Genomic DNA, 12,842 nt, shown 5'->3' with positions numbered 1-12,842 from the left:
GATTTTACTAAAAAGACATCAATTACTTTTGGTCATGAATTCAAATTTTGGTGTCCACAAAATTGATTTTATATAAATATTTTGTTTAAAAAAAATATTTTTAAAGGCCACATTAAAATTTTTGCTTTTGGCCTCCTAATCTGTTGGGCCAGCCCTGGTTATTTGTGTATAATTTTTTTTTTTTTTACTCATATATAGATTCTTCTATGCTTACATCAACTCTACTAGAGAAGAAGAAGAAGAACAATACTTCAGCTTTGGTATGACATGCATATTTAAGTTTTTTTCATAAACATAAACATAAATATTTTTTCTTTCTTGGAGGACTAGCAAGGAAAGAAGATATATATCATTTTTGTTGTTGTACGTAGTGTTTTGACGACTGTAAAGAAAGAATCAAGAACATGTTCAACAAGGTTGAACTTTCAGTTTCATCATATGATACAGCCTTGGTGGCAATGATTCCTTCTTCAACGTCGCTTCATGCCCCGTTTTTCCCTCAGTGCTTGAATTGGTTACTGGATAATCAACTTGTCGATGGCTCCTGGGGTCTTCCCGATCGCCATCCATTGTTGACCAATGATGCTCTCTTGTCTACCTTAGCATGTATCCTAGCATTAAAGCAATGGGGTATTGGTGAAGATAAGATGAATAAGGGTACTTTAATCTTCTCCCATTTATCTTCATTTGATGTTAGAAAAGCTTTTAGAAATACAAAAACTAACGTGTCCGTCTGTCTGCTTTTCGCTACGGTGTTTTGTTTAATATATACTCTCTTGTCCGCTTTTGCAGGACTTAAATTTATTGAGTCAAACTTGACTTCAATCAATGATGACAAACAACACCATCCCATAGGATTTGATATACTTTTTCCTTCATTGATTGAATATGCACAAAATTTGGGCATTAACATTGCTACTGGAGCTACAAGTGTGGAAGCAATGATCCAAAAGCGGGACAAAGAGCTGCAAAGGTAGTATTTTCATTTTCTCTAGAGTATATGTTTCAAGTTTTTCTCCTTTTAAAAGTAGAGAGATCTTATTTTTCTTTAAGCCTAAATTCTTCAAAGAGGTTGACTACAAGTTGTTAATGAGGTTTAGTTAATGACTAATCGATCGAGAGTACCCTAGTTTGAATCTTTGCTGGAGCAATCGTTGCTCAAACTTGATTTACCTCCTAGACGGATTGCTGGAGCCCGTTTTCGCCTAGGAATTAGAGGTTTAATTTTTTTTTTTTTAAAAAAAACTAGGTATCCGATCCAATAACTGACTAATCTGAGGGGACCAATCCCACCTCCCACATGCGGGGGCCCCATTTATGGACTTGCTCACCAAAATTGGCACCAGGGGGAATCGAGCCTGAGACCTTGAGAGGAGCAAACTACAAGATTCCAAGACAACCACTAGGCCAACCTCAAATGGGTTAGAGGTTTAAAATATATAATAGAAAATCACCAAACTGACCTATTTCTGGTGCATTTGATTTAATATAGAGGCTTTGAAAGTAACTCAGAAGGGTGGAGAGCATATCTAGCATATGTATCAGAAGGAATGTTGAACTCATTGAACTTGAATACAGTAATGAAGTATCAAAGAAAGAATGGATCTTTCTTTAATTCACCTGCTACAACAGCAGCTGTTTTTCAGCACTTAAACAATGCTGACTGTCTTAGTTACCTCAAATCAGTATTACAAAAGTTTGGGAATGCAGGTAAATTTTTAGACTTATGTTTCTCCAAATTTATCATAGTTACTAACCTTTTTGTGCATTAATTTATGTTTTCTCTTTTCAAAAATTCAGTTCCAACGGTTTATCCTCTGGATATATATGCCCGTCTTGAAGGTGAGAAAAACACAAGAAGGGGGGTTGAATTGTGTTTTGAAAAATTCTTCGTTTCTCCTAAAAACTGAACACACTGATCAGAAGCTAAGTGAGACAGCTTCTGAAGTGATGATCAGCATCTAAATGCAGCGGAATAAAACAGAGAGAGAGAAGAAGAACGACACAAAACAATTATACTGGTTCCTTCCACAATCCGGAAGTAGTCCAGTCCCCCTTGCACTTCCAAGGAGATTTCACTAAGAGTAATATCTGATTACAGTTGCTCAAGCACACAAGCAAGAGACTTCCTTTGCTCAAGCACACAAGCTAGAGACTTCCTTTGCTCAAGAACACAATCAAGAGACTTCCTGCTCAAGCACAACTGCGAGAGACTTCCTAACTAAACAAAATTACACAGAAAATTGTTTAAGGTTGAACACTTGATATACAATCAGAGGTGCTCACAATACAAATCAGATACAGACTCAATGGACTTAAGAATTTCTAAGAAATGACTTTGAGACACAGAAATTCTAAGTGAATGCAGAACAATTTCAGCAGAGGTTTGGCACTTGTAATAATGTTGTGAGTCTTTCGTTCAGCATTACCAAATCTCTAGGTCTTCACTCCTTTATATAGAGGTGTGAAAGAGACGTTGTGAAATTGCCAGCACACCAAAGAGTCGTTGTTGAAGCTTGATCTTTCACCAATGATATTTTTCCTGATTTGGTTGTTGTCCTATGAAGAACAAATTTGAAATCCATTCCTTATCCAAAGGAACATCTTTGCAGGCGAAGCCGTATTCTGAAGCTGTTTTCTTGTCTTGTAGCGTGGACACAAAACAGAGTAGTGGAGAAGGTGGTTGTACAGTTCGTACAGAGGTACAATGTCAACGCTTTCGTCCAAAATTGCAAGCACATGCCTTCAAACACCTTTGAAGTGACCGTTGCAATGTTCCACTAGTTTTCTGCTATGTTTTCGAATCCAATAGACAGCTTTTGCAATGTAGATTCTTCAATCTTTGAATCTTTTGCAAATCCAGTTGATCTTCAGCTTCTGGTGAAATGACTTCTGATGAGGCAGCTTCTGATGATGCAGCTTCTGCAGGTGCAGCTTCTGATGATGCAGCTTCTGATAATGTGGCTTCTGGACCTCTTGTCTTCAGAAGCACTATTCTTCAGGAGCACTATTTCTTCAGGAGCAGCTTGACTTCAGGAGCGCTTTTACTTTCAGGAGCGTATTGCCTTCAGAATCATCTAAGCTTCATTTTCTTTTGCTCTTTATTTGCTCATTCAGAACCAATTAATGAAGTAACTTTTTAACTGTGGTCCTGTACACTTGAACAAATATTAGCTAGTCCAATTTACAATTTTTAATACCTTGTTATCATCAAAACTCTTTGAGGTTCATTGTTAAACACATTTTGTTCCAACAATCTCCCCCTTTTTGATGATGACAAACAATAGTATTTAAAATTGGTCAAATGTTGTTAATCTAATTAACGAGTTGACTTTGGGGTTTCTGAGGTTTGTAAGCTCAGTCTGAGGTTTGTAAGCTCAGAGTCTGAGGTTTGTAAGTTCTACCCAGGTTAATTAAATTCATTTTTCGCACAATAATATCAGAGCTTAAAAAAATTGAAAGAATTGACTTATAGATAAGAAGAATGGTTCAATTAATTTTTATTTGAAATTTGATACTCCCCCTTTTTGATACACCGTTTTAAGGTAAAACAAAAAGATAGAAATTTTTCAAAATTATCAAATATTATTAATGGGGCTCAGAGCCTTTAAATACTATCACATATACTCCCCCTTTTGTCATTAGCAAAAAGACATAAACAAAAAGAAGAGATGAGAAAAACATAAGATTAAAGGTTCAGAGCATAATTCAAATTATTTTAAAGCATATTAACCATCTTCAAAGATTAAATAAACAAGCATAACAAGCATTATTATCAAAGCAAATAATAACACACAAGGTATACACAGTTAAAGATTTTCAGAAGCAGGAAGAATTCAGAAGCTTATAATATCAGAAGCGAAAAGAACTAAATCAGAAGCAGAGATGATCAAAGAATATTAAAAGCCTAAAGAGACAAAAAAAATAAGCTAAAAGTGTGCAACTATGGGTTTGGCTTATTTCTCTAAAATCTTCTTCAGAAGCTCTTGAACATCAGCATACTTCTTGTCCATATCTTTTCTGTAGTTGTCTTCTCTGATCTTGGCTTCTTGCATATCAGCTTCCAATTTTGATATCTTCAGCTTCTGCTCTAGTAGCTCTGTTTCAAGCCTGTCATTTTCTTCTTTGAGCACCTTGTTCTCCTGAGCTAGAGCCAGGTTAGGTGCATCAATCTTCTCCAGGATCTCAGAAGGAATAATCAGATGCAGCTCCTTAGGCAGAAATTCATCAGGTTCTTTACCTCTCATACTGAGTGGATTCTTCACCCAAGTACCAAGAACTTCAACATCTCTAGTATTCTCTTCTATTCCATTCAACCAATCTTCCAGCTTCTGCTTGGCTTGCTCTTGAGCCTCAATGCAGGAATCATGCAAAGCTGAAATCAGGTTGACGACCCTTTCTTTGATCCTTCTCCATTGCTTCTGATAGCTAACTTGATGACCCAAGTCATTTCTTCCCGCTATCAGTCTGAGAACTTCAGAAGCAATATCTTCCCACACATCTTGTAGTACTTGAGAGTCCAGGTAAATGGTGGGAGGTGAAGGTTGTTTAGAGGGTTTTGGAGGGGCTAAGTGTACAATGGGTAGGTTTGATGATGATTGGTCATTTGTAGTTAACGATTGGCTAGTTGATGGTTGGTCAGGAGTGGGGTCAACTACCATATCAGAGGCATGATCATCTTGATCATCCTCAGAGTCTGTGTCCATATCACATACACCAGTATGATGAGTGATCTTGATAACTTGTACTGGTGAAGGAGTTATGGAAGCAGAGGTTATCTCAGGAACAATGTGTTCAGGAGCGGCAGTTTCAGGTGCAGGTTCAGGAATGGGTTGAGTAACTGGTTGTTCAGGAACAATATGTTCAGGAACGGTCTTTTGAGGAATTGGTTGCTCAGGAACAGATGGTTCAGGAACAATTGGTTGTTGTTGTGGGGGTGATGAAGTTGTAGGTGCAGATTGAGGGGGTGAAAAGGCTTTTTATGGTGATGCAGCGGATGCTTCTGGAGTTGTCTCAGAGGCTTTTTCTGAGGTTGAGTTAAAGCTAGATTGGGGTAGTTCACCTAGATAATGACTTTCTAGGTGATCTAAAAAAGAAGTGTCTTCAGAAGGAATAGAGGATGTGGTACAAGATGTGTGAGAAACTTGAGGTACCTTAGATAACATTACTGAGTTATCTACTGCTTCTGAAGTTCCAAGATTCTGAACTTGCTCTACATTTTCATCATCAGCTTCATCCACGATTAGTATTCTTTCTCCTTCCTGTTCTCTTTCAAGTTCTTTCATGGCTTTCACTTCTCGCCTATTTGCTAAAAAGTCATCAGAATGTTCCTTAGCCATTCTCTTCATGGCTAGAGTCACTTGAACCATGGAGCTTTTCTTGTCAAGTGGAGCCTTCTTTCTTTTCAGCTTAGGCTTTGCTTCTTCTTTTTCTATTTCTTCAAGAGCTTCCTCCAGCTGCTTTTCGGTGATTACCAGATCTGCCTTACCCTTTCTTCTTTTCTGAGGAATAGAAGCAGCACCAACCTTCTGCCTCTTTCCTTTATCCTTGGCAGAAACAGATTCAGCTTCATACTTAGCAACTTTTTGCTTTTTGGTTTTAGCAACAGCAGCTTCTGACTCAGTACTGGTTCTGGCCCTCTTTCCTTTAGTAGGAGCAGCCTCCTCCTGAGGACTTTCCTCTTCCTCCAAGACATACTCAGCTGCTGATTTAGCTAAGATCTCAGGATTGCTTTCCTTAATGATGGAAGGAAAGTCCCTGATAATCTCAGATTCAGCTGTAGTCATTTCCAACCACTTTTCATCTTTAGGGGCTGTCTTAAAATAATGCATGGAATGCAAGGTCATGCTACTGATAATCTTCTCAGCAGTAGAGGCCTTGAAGCATTTGTCAGATGCATCCCTTGATTTCTTTAGAACCTTCAGTACTCCTCCTTGGTGGAAGATTTCAGACAATAATCTTCCATAGGGTACTTGCTTTCTTCCTTTGATAGTGCCTTCATTGATTGCCCAACAGAGATGATCCATGACATATCTTGGGAAGTTGATCTTGTTCTGAATTGCCATGAAGTAGATAGCTAGTTTCTGTTGGAAATTTGGTTGATCAGATCCTCCTCCTCTCTGAAAGAAACAATCAGTGCAAAACTTCACCAACATTCTGTGGCGAATCTCCATCTCTGATGTCTTGGCTTTTGAATTCCCACCCAAGAGCAAGTTGCAGTAGCTTTTCAGAAGGATATCTTCCGCCTTTACTATTTCTTGGAATCTTCCTTCTGCATCCACTCTGCATGCTTTAGCGATAATCTCCTCTGTGATGATTACAGGAATACCCATCACTTCAGACCTTATCTCAAGGCTACTGAAGGAAGTGGGATTCAGCTCTATCTCCATCTTTTTATTCTTCGACCCATCTTGTTTCCCTGCTACCTTCACAGGCTTTCCATTTACGATTTCAGCTCTCAACCAGAAATCTTTGACCAAGTTCACATAAGTTGGCCCATTAAGCATCTTGAAGTATCTGGACAGCTTCTGAGTTTCTACATAACCTTCCATGTCCACTTCGTACTTCTTAAGTGAAGCGAAGTCCACTGGCGATTCTACTTGGACAATTACGGATTTCCATGGAATATCCATAGTCTTTTCTTTGTAGACTGACCCAGATCCTAATGCGCCTTGCTTGCTTGACGTAGATTCTGAAACTTTTGAGCTTGATGATGCTATTTGATGATGATTGAAGAAGATTTAGAGAATATAGGGTTCTAAGGTTTTTGCGCTTACTTCGCAAGAGGTTTGAGAGCAAAATGTGTTTGTTGTGAGTGAGTAGTGTGTGAATTGAAAAAGTGTTTAAGAGTAAAAACGTTTGCAATTCAAAAGAGACAAACAAACATAACATTAATGACAAAATTGGGGGCGCGTGAAAAGTACTTTCAAAGCTATTAAATCATCATTGCCCTTTTAGTTATACACCAACACATACAGGCCACGTAAGAAGTTCACAGAGTAACTACCAAGTTAGTGGGCCAGAAGTTACTTTTAAAAAGTAACTTCCAACGTTTCCACTAATTCAACTATTCAGAATTGCAAGGTGGTTGTACAGTTCGTACAGTGGTACAATGTCAACGCTTTCGTCCAAAATTGCAAGCACATGCCTTCAAACACCTTTGAAGTGACCGTTGCAATGTTCCACTAGTTTTCTGCTATGTTTTCGAATCCAATAGACAGCTTTTGCAATGTAGATTCTTCAATCTTTGAATCTTTTGCAAATCCAGTTGATCTTCAGCTTCTGGTGAAATGACTTCTGATGAGGCAGCTTCTGATGATGCAGCTTCTGCAGGTGCAGCTTCTGATGATGCAGCTTCTTATGATGCAGCTTCTGATAATGTGGCTTCTGGACCTCTTGTCTTCAGGAGCACTATTCTTCAGGAGCAGCTTGACTTCAGGAGCGCTTTTACTTTCAGGAGCGTATTGCCTTTAGAATCATCTAAGCTTCATTTTCTTTTGCTCTTTATTTGCTCATTCAGAACCAATTAACGAAGTAAATTTTTAACTGTGGTCCTGTACACTTGAACAAATATTAGCTAGTCCAATTTACAATTTTTAATACCTTGTTATCATCAAAACTCTTTGAGGTTCATTGTTAAACACATTTTGTTCCAACACGTCTCTGTATGATTGATAGTCTTAAAAGTTTGGGAATCGATCGTCATTTTGAAGAGGAAATTCAAGGTGTATTGGTTGAAACATACAGGTAATAATGACATTTTAGACACTCAAATATATGTACATGCACGTAAACTTTTCATTTTCATCGATTGGATCTCTCGTCACATTAAAAACAAATTTGAGGAATGAGAAATTATTATTAATAATGGTGGCCCCAATGATCATTTTACAATTGTTTCATATGAGATTCGGACTTCTTTCAATTGGATTTATCCACATATTTAATTTGTGACAAAACAGATATTGGCTACAAGGAGAAGAAGATATTTTTCTAGACCCAACAACTTGTGCAATGGCATTTCGAATGTTGCGTTCCAAGGGTTATGATGTATCTTCAGGTTGGATCATTTGTAACATTTAAGTGCATGTTTAGAATTTCTTTTATTTAGAAGGGAAAAAAAACAAAGAATCTGATTTGTATGTTGTGATTGCAGATCCATTTTATCAATATTACAACAACAACAACAACAACGCCTTATCCCACTAAGTGGGGTCGGCTACATGGATCAAATGCCGCCATAATGTTCTATCAAAGACCATATTTGGATCCAACTCATTGACCTCTAAATCTTTTCTAATGGTTTCTCTAATAGTTTTCTTAGGTCTTCCTCTACCTCTTTTAACCTGACTCTCCTCCATTTGATCTACTCTTCTTACCACGGCGTCTACGGGCCTTCTCTCTACATGTCCAAACCATCTAAGCCTATTTTCTACCAACTTTTCTACTATAGGTGCTACCCCCACTCTCTCTCTAATGATGTCATTCCTAATCCTATCATGTCTAGTCTTACCACTCATCCAACGCAACATCCTCATCTCCGCTACGCTTACTTTACTCTCGTGTTGGCTCTTAACCGCCCAACACTCCGTACCATACAACATTGCCGGTCTGACTGTTGTCCGATAGAACTTTCCTTTCAGCTTAAGTGGTACTTTCTTATCGCACAAAACACCTGAGGCTCTTCTCCATTTCAACCACCCAGCTTGAATACGATGATGTACATCAGCTTCTATTTCTCCGTCATTTTGTACTATGGACCCAAGATATCTAAACCGTGTAACTTGGGGTATGATATGATCTCCAACTTTCACCTCTAAGGTAGACCCACTTCTCCTTTTACTGAAGTTACATTCCATATATTCCGTCTTGTTTCTACTCAGGCGGAAACCGTACGCTTCTAAGGCTTGCCTCCAAGTCTCTAGCCTCCCGTTTAACTCCTCCCTCGACTCACCAAGCAAGACTACATCATCTGCAAAAAGCATACATCTCGGTGCTAACTCTTGGATGTGTTCCGTCAGTACATCCAAAACTAAAGTAAAAAGATAAGGACTTAGGGTTGACCCTTGGTGCAGTCCTATTGTTATGGGAAAATCTCCGGTATCCCCATCCTGCGTCCTCACACTAGTCGAAGCCCCCTCATACATATCCTGGATAGCTCTAATATAGGCAATCCTCACCCCTTTCTTCTCCAGGGCTTTCCACAAAATCTCTCTAGGTACTCTATCATACGCCTTCTCCAAATCAATGAAAACTAAGTGCAAGTCTTTTTTATCCGTCCGATATCGCTCCATCACGCGTCGAAGTAAGTAGATCGCTTCCATAGTCGACCTCCCAGGCATAAAACCAAATTGGTTATCCGTAACGTGAGTCTCTTTTCTTAGTCTTCGCTCAATTACCCTTTCCCATAACTTCATGGTATGACTCATTAGCTTAATTCCCCTATAATTCGCGCGATCTTGTATATCCCCCTTGTTCTTATAGATTGGAATTAAGGTGCTTCTTCTCCACTCGTCCGGCATTTTCTTCGTCCTCATAATCTCGTTGAAAAGTTTTGTCAGCCACCCAATTCCTCTATCGCCAAGACTTTTCCACACTTCGATAGGTATGTTGTCCGGCCCAACTGCCTTGCCATTACTCATCCTTTTCAACGCTTCTTTCACCTCGTGCTCCTGAATCCGACGATAATAGTTATAGTTTCGGTCCTCCTCTCTGATGTCTAACCTGTTAGAGTCTGGTAAGATCTCATATCCTTCATTAAATAAGTCTGGTAAGATCCATTTTATCAATATTCAGAAGATAAATTTGGCAATTCTTTGAAAGGGTATTTGAAAGATGTTAGTGCTGTTTTAGAGCTACATAAGGCTTCACAATTCATTATACATCCCGATGAATCAGTTTTGGTTAATCAAAGATCATGGACAACAAATCTTCTGAAGCAAGATTCTTCCACTTACAAATTATATGCTGATAAACTTGTATTTATGTTGATAATGAGGTAGTTTATTTCTCAAACTTTCATTCACTTAATCTCCGTATATACAACTAGTGTTGGTAAATGGCGGCCATGGCGTGGTGGAGTTTTTGACAGCAACCATAGAAAACTTGTAAAGGGATTCTGCCATGGCTGTACCAGACCGACATAGGCCGCTATGGTGTGTTTATATGACAGATTTTTAGTCTACCATTATATTCCGCCATATGTCATGGACAATACAGGATACGCTATACCGTATTACAATTCATCCTGAAAAATTGAATGTTTCTGTACCATAGGTCAATGATGTTCTAACTTTTCCACAACATAAAAGTTTGGAGCGTATATTAAGCAAGAGAGCAGTGGAGCATTACATTGTAGACGAAACAAGGATTCTAAAAACATCATACAGGTGTGCCTTTTTTTTTCTTTTCTTTTCATTGGTCTCTTTTTTTTGTCAAATCTTGATTGTTTGTGTGGAACAGATCATGCAATCTTGCAAACTAAGAAAGTTTGAAGCTTGCAGTAGAAGACTTCAATATGTGCCAATCAATACACAATGAAGAAATGAAACAACTTGAAAGGTATATCTTTCTTTCAATTCTTTTTAAAATCGACAACTAGATATACTTTGTAGTGCAAACAATAACCAAAATTACCAAACAAATTTTGTTTTATTTCTAAAAGTCGAGACATGCTTTGTTTTCAAACAGAAGTTTCCTAAATGTTTTTCGTCAATAAATTGAAACCTCGTTATTAAAGGTTGCACATATATCAATGTACAGATGTGAGACAACAGTTTGAAGGAATTTCTTCCGGGACTTAAATAAGGATAAAAATTTATTTGACCGTTAAAATTAAAAGAGCATATGTTTTCTCAAATCAAGCAAGACTTTAGTATGAAGCTTACCTTCAATGACAAGAAAATATTCATCGTATCATGAACACATAATGGATTGACTTTGTTTTCTTTGCAGTGGTTAAATACGATTAAGGCTATGTTTCTAGAAGATGAGTGGGCGAGAACCAAGACCATCCCAACAATTGATGATTATTTGCAAAATGCATGTGTATCATTTGGCTTTGAACCAATTATTCTTACAGCAATCTATCTCCTTGGGCCTAAGCTTTCGTATGATGTTGCTGAAAATCAGGAAATGAATCATCTCTTAAAGTCCGCGTGCATTTGTGGGCGTCTTCTCAATGATATTAAAAGTTTTAAGGTATAAATTACATTTTTGTCGGTTCGGTGATAAGAGTTTGACCTCCTCAAGGGACAGAGTTTAAATCTCGTAGAGATGGTTGTAAAATTGTCATTAGTGCAACTTTGATTAACAACCATTTCCCCTTTCCCAATTTTTGTTTTATAAAAAAAGTCCATTCCAGCCTCGCAATTCTATGTTTAGTTTGTAGTCTTTCATAGTGACTAATATTTTGGTCTCTGCTGTTCTGTAGCGAGAATACGAGCAAGGGAAACTGAATGCATTGGCTTTGCATATGATTCATGGTAATGGAGCTGTTACTTATGAAGACGCCATTGATAAAATGAAGGATGTTATCGAGGAAAACAGAAAGGAACTCCTGAGATTAGTTTTGCAGGAAAAGGGAAGCTTAGTTCCAAGAGATTGCAAGGATGTATTTTGGAAAATGACGAGAGCGGCGTACCTATTTTACAATAAGATTGATCAATTTTCTTCACAAGAGATGCACTCTACTGTTAATTCAGTAATTAAAGAACCAATTATTCTTAATGAATTGTTGGGGGATTCTAAGTAACTCCCTTCATCAAAAGCTCTAGGATGTGATTCCTATCTCAATTGGTAAATGATGTTACAAGCCAGAACTGCAAATGCTTTTGTCAGAGAAATAAAATAAAATGGAAGTCTCTTCTTTTATGTTATGTGGTTGGTTTCATTGATAGAAATCAATCCATTTGTTTTAGATTTTGATGAGTTATTTCTCGTTCTATGAATTTTACTGTTTCTAAGGTTTCCTCTTTATGAATAAGCATACATGGTCTGATATGGTGGGATTCTGTTCCTAATTAAGTAGTACTTAATTAGTTTTAAACATGGGTTTGTATGTGTGTAAAACATTTGTGTTCCAATAACATTATTCTAAAAATTCCTCACTTTAATGAGTTTAGTTGTATACATCAGAAAAGAAACGCTCATTTTAAGTTGTATAAATAAAAGGTGACATCTATTGTCATAAAAAGGATTTCTTCTTTCCTTGGCATACTAGTAAGTATGCCGGTTCTTATGAGAAAATAAAATATCGAATTTACAGATACCGTGCTTAGCTCGATTTATGTTTGTAACACATATTTTTTTTAACAAATGTTTATAAACGTGTTTTAGTGACATGAATCAAAGTAAACAGAAACATAATAGATAAAGTTGTTCTGGAATTGAAATTCAATAACTACTTCTCGTATATTTCATGCATATTAATCGATTGTATACTTTTGATGCATTGGATATAACTCCACCTATTTCTCAGCATACGTCTCCTGCTAAGATTAACGACGCGAGTTCCAGAGAAACAACTGACCTTTGATACATCAGTGGCAAAATAGTTGATTGTTTCTATAACATAAGCTCGGATAGTTATACATGAATATAGACCTACCCACTATCTCTAGGATGATAACACCTAATACCTATACATAATTTAAACCATGTCCTTTAGATAGTCAAGCTGACTAGGCTCAGACTAAATCAAAAGATTAATTGCGGAACACTACATAGTCAGCAAAGCATTGAGAAGGAATTTAAACTAAAGATTATATTGAATGCATAAATCATACACAAAAAGTCAGATTAAAAGTACTACATAGATTCCAAGCTATTTGATGGACAATTTC

The 12,842-nt window shown here is 37.4% G+C and overlaps 1 pseudogene across 1 annotated transcript; it reads left to right on the top strand.

Annotated features, from left to right (window-relative positions):
- The first annotated feature begins 376 nt into the window (after positions 1–376).
- On the top strand, positions 377–12,129 carry LOC146948856 (ent-kaurene synthase-like 1; annotated as a pseudogene). The gene is made up of 10 exons (XR_015028064.1): positions 377–657; positions 793–973; positions 1,493–1,710; positions 1,801–1,841; positions 7,667–7,746; positions 7,962–8,059; positions 9,775–9,997; positions 10,276–10,388; positions 10,926–11,199; positions 11,432–12,129. The product of XR_015028064.1 is annotated as an ent-kaurene synthase-like 1 (transcript).
- Positions 12,130–12,842: the final 713 nt, after the last annotated feature.

The sequence above is a fragment of the Medicago sativa genome, chromosome 2, assembly GCF_051527215.1.
Source record: "Medicago sativa cultivar Bolivia chromosome 2, Bolivia_mono, whole genome shotgun sequence".
NCBI lineage: Eukaryota > Viridiplantae > Streptophyta > Magnoliopsida > Fabales > Fabaceae > Medicago > Medicago sativa.
This window is presented reverse-complemented; position numbering and strand designations above follow the sequence as displayed.